Source organism: Leguminivora glycinivorella, chromosome 9, assembly GCF_023078275.1.
Source record: "Leguminivora glycinivorella isolate SPB_JAAS2020 chromosome 9, LegGlyc_1.1, whole genome shotgun sequence".
NCBI lineage: Eukaryota > Metazoa > Arthropoda > Insecta > Lepidoptera > Tortricidae > Leguminivora > Leguminivora glycinivorella.
Window position 1 is genome coordinate 10570711 of NC_062979.1, and position 9362 is coordinate 10580072.

The following is a 9362-nucleotide window of genomic DNA, read 5'->3' on the forward strand; positions in this document are numbered from 1 at the left end:
GTTATCGCTACTTGACGCTAGATGTCGGCTTAATACTTTAGGTTTTTAGTACCAAAAATATCTAATACAACACTCCTCTATCTATACTCAGCAATCTATTCTTATCTTACTTATTTCTCCTACTCTTTGGTTGATCTGTAAATATTGAAATATTTATAAAAAACTGAATACTGAGGTCTACACGAAGCCAGGCTAAAAAACCTAATATTCATAAAATGCCAACAAAAGAAAACAAATTGTGTTATTGTATGAAAAGTCACAACACTGTCTCCAGTCACCGGTATAAATAAGTGATGATACTGATGATTTTTAGGGTTCCGTACCTCAAAGAGGAAAAACGGAACCCTTATTAGGGTTCCGTACCTCAAAGAGGAAAAACGGAACCCTTATAGGATCACTCGCGTGTCTGTCTGTCCCTCTGTCACAGCCGATTTCTCCGAAACTACTGGACCGATTTACTTGAAATTTGGCACACGTATGTAAACCTGTGGCCCAAAGACGGACATGTAATTTAATTAAATGAAATTTAATCACAGGGGTCACTTTTGGGGGGTAAAATTGAAAATTAAAAATCAAAGTTATTAAAACTATATTGTGTTACATATCAAATGAAAGAGCATTTTATCAGCATCTGAAATATATTTTTTTTATATTTTTTGTTTTGGTAATTTAGAAGTAATTTAAGAAAATAAGCAAAAAATGACCATTCCCCCCCCTTATCTCCGATACTACTTAGCGTAAAATTTTCAAAAAAATACACGAGATAGCCCTCTCCCTGTAGATTACAGGAAAACCTATTAGAAATCTACAGTCAAGCGTAAGTCGGACTTAAGAGAAAAAAACTCAGATTACGAATTTCACTCACTGCCGCTGCAAGTAGTTACTAAACGTCTTAAAATTGTGTAAGCGAGTTGGACAGGTATAAAGAAATTCATTTCTGTCTTTTTCCTTTTAGAACTTGTTCAAATTTTTTTTCATTTGTACAAAATGACTTAAGTTCCTACTAAAAAGGAGGCGCTTAAGACTGTTTATAAATTGACTGAGCAAAATTTTATTCAAATCGGTCCAAAAAAAGGTGTCTGTTGACGAAAACATAGAATTTGTGCCACCGAAAGCCCAAATCTGAAGTCCATTTTGCTCTATCTCTTATCGTTTCCGAGATATATACGTAAAGTCTTGAAAGTGCGAAACGTTAACTTTGCCATCATAGTCGTTCAGGCGCTCATGAGTTCTTTGTATGGAAAAGTCGAAAACCGACTCGCACTTGACCAATGTTCATAGAACGTTGTGGTTTTTTTTATTAGCAAAAATGACTTAAGCGCCTTCAGAAGTGCAGGTGCTTAAGACCGTTTGTAAGTTAAAGTTAGCTGTGATGGCTCAACGAAGAACGAAGATTTCAATATCCTACTTATACATATTTCATTAATTTAACTATACAGTTTTTATTACTCAAGCCAAGCGTTACGTTAGCTATTGCTATTGAAAGGAAAACTTGTGTATAAAGCTTGAAACAAATTATGGAACGCGTCTGACGGACGCGGCTGACGACCGCGACTGATAAGCCGATGGCTTGCGTGGGCGACGGTCGCGCGACGGCGATGCGACGCATACGAAATCAAACCTTATCGATATGGAAGTAGACGATGCGATGAGACGTGAAGGCGACGGTCGCGCGACCGTCGCCCACGCAAGACACGGCGTAAGTGTGCACAGTCTTAAAACATTCAGCGCCTCAGATTGCGGTAGATAAAGAAATTGAAGGACGATACACAGGCGGGCGGAGACACCGCGCGCCGCTGCGGGCGGGGCGGGAGGGAGGAGGGGTGTCGATGGACGATGTCACGCGGGATTCGCCGCGCGAACTCATCATTCGCGCGGTCGGCTCCCTTCGCTGCCTGCACACGTTCGCTGCTCTCGTACGATTTGATATTATACAGGGTGCCCGGTAATTAATGGACAACCTTTTAATCACCAATAGGGCACCTTATACTGGTCCAGAAAATCTATGGGATATGGGTTAAATTGTGGTGTAGGCGAGAGGCTGGCAACCTGTCACTGCAATGCCATAGTTTCGTTTTCTTTTAACCCTTATTTGCCAAGAGTGGCACCTTATATTGGTCCAGAAAATCGACTTTAAGGTTTAGTAAAAGTCACCTGGTTTTCGAGATTTTCACAATTTTTAAAATTTTAATACCTACTACCTAAAATTTAAAAAAGTGTGAAAATCTCGAAAACCAGGCGACTTTTACTAAACCTTAATGTCGATTTTCTGTAAGGTGCCCTCTCGGTGGTTAAAAGGTTGTCAATTAATTACCGGGCAGGTGCACCCGATATATTTGTCAAGCAATTTCTGACGTATGAAAGCGCGACTCATTCGCGCAGTCGGCTCACGTCTCTCGTTGTCGTACAATCTGACATTATTCAGCTACCTTTTATCGCTTGGCTTTAGTTCGCATATACAAGAGTACCTATAGGTACTACAAGGTCCAAGGCAAAATACAACAATAGATAATGTATTTACTAAATAATATTTTTAAATTTAAAAGTGGAAAATGTCTGCCTTGGGTGAGACTTGAACTCACGGCCTCTGAATCGATACTCCAGCGCAGACGTTTCTGCTAATCAGTAGTTAAAATTTAAATAATATTTATTTAGTAATTTCCCGCTAGAAACTTGCGTTATACTATTCTGTATACTTTTTCAGCTACCATAACCAAATTTGGATTAGATTAAAAAAACCTTTAAGTAAAACTTAGAACCTTTCAGATTGTTTTACTCACCCTTTCTGATGTTTACCATACTTACTTACCCCGTTATTCATAAACGTACACTAAAGTTATCAAGCCGATAAATTTCGTTTGTCCCTTTCCGACGTATTGGTGTGATAGAAAGGGACAAACGAACTTTATCGGCTGGATACTTTAGTGTATGAATAAGGGTGTTAAAATTTATAGCTACGAAATTTTACATAAAACACCTACTTTAAATAAAATAAAAAATGTTGAATTTGGTTAACATTATAAAAGACCTCACGCAAGCTGTGCTAATTAGTTCGCGAATTCGTCGAGAGGTGGCGCTAAACACAATTATGCTCATTAGAGAACCTATACTTCTAGCCTAGCCCAGTCTTTAGAATTATGTGAGTAACGTAAAAGTTTTGTAGGTACGGAACCCTCGGTGGGCGAGTCCGACTCGCACTTGGCCGGTTTTGTACATTGTCACATTAACGTCTTTTTTGAAATGTTATACGAAATTGTCAAACAATTAAAAGCAACAAAGTACAGAAATTATCACTTCTTTATGCCGGTGACTGTCCATACATAAACTAAAGTGTTTTCTGCCAACTCGTTTTGTTTAGTGCGCGTCTTTCCTAACATTATTTTACTGTCCTTAAAACAGTCTTCTATCACCACATTAATTCTTAAGTATAACACTTTAAAGCTGTCAGAAGGCGTAGGCGGTCCTGAGAGGTGATTTGCCTTTTATTTATACGAACTCGTGTTTCAACTTCACAACTTCCTTGACAAACTTTTCAAAGTTGTTAGGCTGTTGCTAAATTACCTCGTACCTGGCATTTTTGTCTTCAAGTGTGCTGGAATTTTATTCGTGTAACATGTTTTTTTAATTTTGAAAATTACGAGAATTAATATCCCAATCAGCCGGATAATACGCTTCCAATTTTATCACTTATATATGTGGATAAAGTATCCGTCACGCTTTGGCAAGTATGTTAGTGTGAGAGTGACTTATGTAGTTATGACTTACTTAGCCTTATGCACGTGGATAAGTGATAAAATTGGAAGCATAATACGCCGGAAGATGCATTATCTTAGTAAAGAGAAGCCGAGTAAAAGTAGAAATAATCACGATCGTTCGACGTTAATATTGGCGTACGTATACTTCTATTTGTAAAGTAACGGTACAATAAATTGAACAAGGAAAATCTGCAAATATTTTCATATATATTTTAATGGAAAGGGCGCACCAGTCTCTTGTGATAATATTTATTCAGTATCAAAACCGAGCGGTGACATATGGCACACGTGATCTCGCAGAATAGCTTCCATGACATGGTTTAGTGTCTCAAAAGGTAAAGTATAAAAGCCAGATTTCTGAGCTTTGTTTATCAAAATAGGCTACTTTTGTATACTTTAAATAAAATATTTTATGCAGTGCACGAAATAACGCACCACATAACTAGAAGAAAAATATGGACAGTAGTTGTTTAAACATAATTTCTATTTAATAAGGTAAAGAGAAAGATACAAAGTATATGAATTGACCGTGTCGTCACTCCTCAGTATTTCATAGTAATTCCATATTAGCAAATCGTTTTGATAGTTCTTAAAAAAAGCTGATTTCACTAGTAGGAAACTAGCCCATGTACATTAAATGTCTATGTGAGTAGAGTAATAAAAAACCGGCCAAGAGCGTGTCGGGCCACGCTCAGTGTAGGGTTCCGTAGTTTTCCGTATTTTTCTCAAAAACTACTGAACGTATCAAGTTGAAAACAATTTTCCTAGAAAGTCTTTATAAAGTTCTACTTTTGTGATTTTTTTCATATTTTTTAAACATACGGTTCAAAAGTTAGAGGGGGGGGGACACACTTTTTTTTCCTTTAGGAGCGATTATTTCCGAAAATACTAATATTATCAAAAAACTATCCACGTAAACCCTTATTCATTTTTAAATACCTATCCAACAATATATCACACGTTGGGGTTGGAATGAAAAAAAATATCAGCCCCCACTTTACATGTAGGGGGGGTACCCTAATAAAACATTTTTTTCCATTTTTTATTTCTGCACTTTGTCGGCGTGATTGAAATACATATTGGTACCAAATTTCAGCTTTCTAGTGCTAACGGTTACTGAGAGTATCCGCGGACGGACGGACGGACGGACGGACGGACGGACGGACGGACGGACGGACGGACGGACGGACGGACGGACGGACGGACGGACAGACAGACATGGCGAAACTATAAGGGTTCCTAGTTGACTACGGAACCCTAAAAATCAGGCCGACTAGTCAACCGATTATGCTCAAAATTGAAAGAAAATGTCACTGTCGCACTGTCGTACAATGATGTATGGAACAAAAGCATAATGAATGTATGTGTTATGGACCAAGTGATTAATAAGGGCATTATGAATAATGCCTAGCCGAATTGGGTAAAGTGATTAATCATCGTCTAGACGCCATTTTTTATCACATTGCCCGGTCATTATGATAATGCTACGTGACCATTGGGCAAATTGATAATAAGTTTAACAAGTTTGTCTAAACGCCATTTTTTATCACATTGCCCGGCCACTATGATACTGCTAGGTGATCGTTGGGCAATTTGATAATAAGTTTAACAGGTTTGTCTGAACGCCATTTTTTATCATATTGCCCGGGCATTATGATACTGCTACGTGATTGTTGGGCAATTTGATAATGTTTAATAAGTTTGCCTGAACGCAATTTTTTATCACATTGCCCGGGCATTATGATACTGCTACGTGATTGTTGGGCAATTTGATAATAAGTTTAACAAGTTTGTCTGAACGCCTATGCATATATGCTATGGAACATAAATATGGGCCTCTTGGGCGTTTCAAGGATACCTTACTAAGTTAATCGTTTATTCTGTACAGTTTAACCCTGCATAAACTTTGGCTAACTGTGGGCCGTGGGACACAAGTGGCCCTATAGGAGTTCAATTTTGTTCATGAAACATTATATGCACTGTATTCGAGTTTCCATTTTCAGTTTCTGAATCTGATCTCTATGAAACCACCTATTAAATATTCATTTCATAATAATTATATTTTAGTCTAAGATTAAGAGTACTAAAAGGTCTACTGAGTATCAATTCGCCGGGCTATACCTCTATATAAATGTAATAAAATTGTGATATTGCAGAGACCCGACGGCCACAACACAATTGAACCCATATCCACTGTCAACTTCTACGACACCCACGGCAGAGAAGGGGATGGTGAAACTCTTAACCTGTCACAACACGGAAGAAATAGTAAGTCCTTATTTTAAATACAAAATAATCGTACTGTAAACATAAATTGTACGTTCCGTTCTTAATGAAGGTAGGAATTTAATTACACGCCCTAAAACAATCATTATTTCAAACGTGCTATTTAATTATTTACGAAACTTGTGGTAATAAACACTTTACAGATGAGAGTTTTGAATGATTCACGGTTGTTTTCATTGGACTTGATATTGCTTCAAACTATCAAATGTATGGAATCCAAGTGATTTGTTTGTGTAAAAAACCGGTGAAGTCAGAATTGAACAAACGTAGTTACACTGTTGTAGTGTGTTTGGACAGACCATCGAGTGTGAATGCGACCAGTGGCAACGCTGAAAGTGAACGCAGCCGACGCGCGCGAAGGAGGGTAGATCGCGCGCTGTCTACGCAACTTTGACATCCACCCGCCATCGTCAGTTTTCCGTGATCATGATGCATGCAACTGCGTCGAAATATCGGGAGCTCGACCAAAATCAAAAAGGTAATCACGGTCTATATCCCGGTCAATATAAGTCTAATGACTTTACAGATGCCTTTTCAGCACTATACATAGATAATTGAAGTGAAGGATATCTGGATGATTTTTCTGACAAACGAGAGGAGACTTATTATTTATTTATTTATTATTAGTAATAAACGAGCATCTATCAGAGCCGGTTGTTTTACTTAAGACGATACAGAAGGGTCAATTGTCCATATAAACGCTCTCGACTATTTCCTCCCTGGTTTTTGAAGATAGACCACAGATTTTTTTTAACACAGTTTATTATTATTTTTATCTGTGTCGGACTGTTTTGATTTTTTTGATATTCTTATTTTTAAAGACGCTAGAGCCCATCAAAAATTTCCAAAAACGGCCTTATTGATTATGACGCAAAAAAAGGTGTGGTATTCAAAATTGGTAACAATTAGCCAAAAAAAAAAACGGTCTGACACAGATTATTTCATTGTTATTCAGATTCTGAAATTTTGTTACGATTGATTAAGTTTTGACGGAGGAAACAGTCGAGAGCGGACGCTCGATTTTAAAGATTTTTTTGCAATATCTTTTAACTGAGTTGTTCTGAATGGACAATTCTGTATCCCATAAAAGTGTAGGCAGAGCACATGAACTACTAAGTTTCAGTGCCACTCTTGGCAAAAAAGGGGTTGAAAGAAGTCCAAATTGTGACATTGCAGTGACAGGTTGCCAGCCTCTCGATCCATATCCCACAGTCGACTTCTACGACAGCAACGGGAAGAAAGGGGGTGATGAAAGTCTTAACCCGTCATCTGGGGGGGGTTCGATAAATCTAGTTAATAACACTAGTATATTTAAATGAAATTCCCAAATTGAAAGCATTTTAGCATTTTCGCTCCTGTAGCGTTTTAAATATTTGCGAATACCTCACGTATAAGAACATCATTATCAGTGATCGGTTTTTTGGATTCGACATGGGGTGAACGACCTCAATCATTATGTTAGTATGGATATGCCCCGGGAATCCGGGCTTAATGTTGTTAGAAAAGGCAAAAAAATATGTACAATGCCCACAATGCCAAATGGTTTTATTGCTCAACCAAAAATAATTTTTCCATCATGAATATCATGATAGATGTAAGGTAATATTTTGTGAAGGTTCTAATATATTTTGCTTAATAGAGTGTAGAGATTAGGAAAAGAATAGAAGTTTTTGTCTCAACTGGTTGCCATGTAAGAGTAAAAAGTTCCTTAGAGATAATTTCGTTGTATCAATATTAACTTTTCTACTTGATATCCCGCGAGGGTGAATCCAAAAAACCGATCACTGATCATTATTGACACTAACATAATTATGGGACCGGTTCTAATCGGGCCGGCTAATAGTCAAGCTACGCTCGTAGCGCGGCGTAGTCGGTCGTAAATAGTCTATGCGTAGCAACTATCTGGCGTAGGCAGTGTTTCATACCAGCCGGCCTAGTCCGCAAGAGCGAAAGAGATAGATTCTACAAGAGTTTCGTTTCGTGAGCCTTGTGCCATTCGGCTACGTACCCTGGGGGGTTACCATGACGTGCTAAAGCCGTTCAGTTTAGGTTGAGAGAGAGGGACGGAGCTATGTAACTGCCATAGCTGTGTCCCTTTCTCTCAACCTAAACTGAACGTCTTTAGTACGTCATGGTAACCCCCCTAGTTATGAATTATATTTGGATTAGCTCGTATGAGCCAGATCTGTCAGTGTTAAAATGTCATTGCGAACGTATTGACAGATCAGATCCATTAATAATTCAGATAACCAATCACAGAAATCATAATACGCCTGTGTTATAGCTGAATGAGTTAATTAATATGCCTACAACTATTGTTATCATTTGGCATGTTAAATTTTTAAACAATAACCTTATCATCGCTCATTAATAGAATAATCAATTAATTCAAATTGAACTGTTTGCCTGACTGAAATCCGGACAGACTAAGTTTTGCATTACCAACACTTGAAAATCAACCGACCGTCTAACTACTAACCAAGCCATAGCTCAAAGAGGCCAGTCAGTAATAACAACTGTTAATCTGCAAATAGTGCGCCTTTTTTGCTGTAGGATTTTATTCATTAATATTGAAACTTTCTAGTAAGGTACAGCGGGGCAAATCTCGACTGGGGGGCAAATATCACTGGACATTTTTTCCATGTTTTACAATGTTTGCGTTATTAAGTAGAGGGTCCACCGGTTATATATGGTAGGCGTGTTCAGTGAATACATGTAGAACTTAACATCATAGTGTAATAATGGAAAAAATGGATTAGTTACAGTTGCCCCCCAGTCGAGATTTGCCCCGCTGTACCTTTAGAGACATTTACTTGACGTTGCGTTTGCAATTCTAAAACCTTACCTGTGTCAATCCGACCATCGTATCTGCCGCCCTAGATTATACGGGTCTTCAGACACGCTGGTTCTAATTTAACCACCTTCTCCAAGTAAAACTGTCCGTTTTATGCCTAGTTCTATTATTATTTGGTTCTAGTATTTCGAATTTACCAAAGTGAGATATACCAAATAGCGTCTGTTAATGAGCCTAACGACGTTGAATTTAACCGAAATAAAAATAACACAAAAAAAGCAGGTAAATAAACACAATACTGAATAGGTAGAGTAGGTAAAGCTCACAGGCCATTACGGGGTCAAAGGAATTTTGGCCAACATGGGACACGCTGACAACACTGATTGTCGTATGTGTGGTGAAGAGGAAGAGACCGTCAGACATCTAATATGTGAATGTCACGCCCTCGCCAGACAAAGAGTGAAGAACTTTGGAGCAGGTTACCTGGTGACAAAGGACTTCAGAGAGCTACCCAATCTACCCATGAG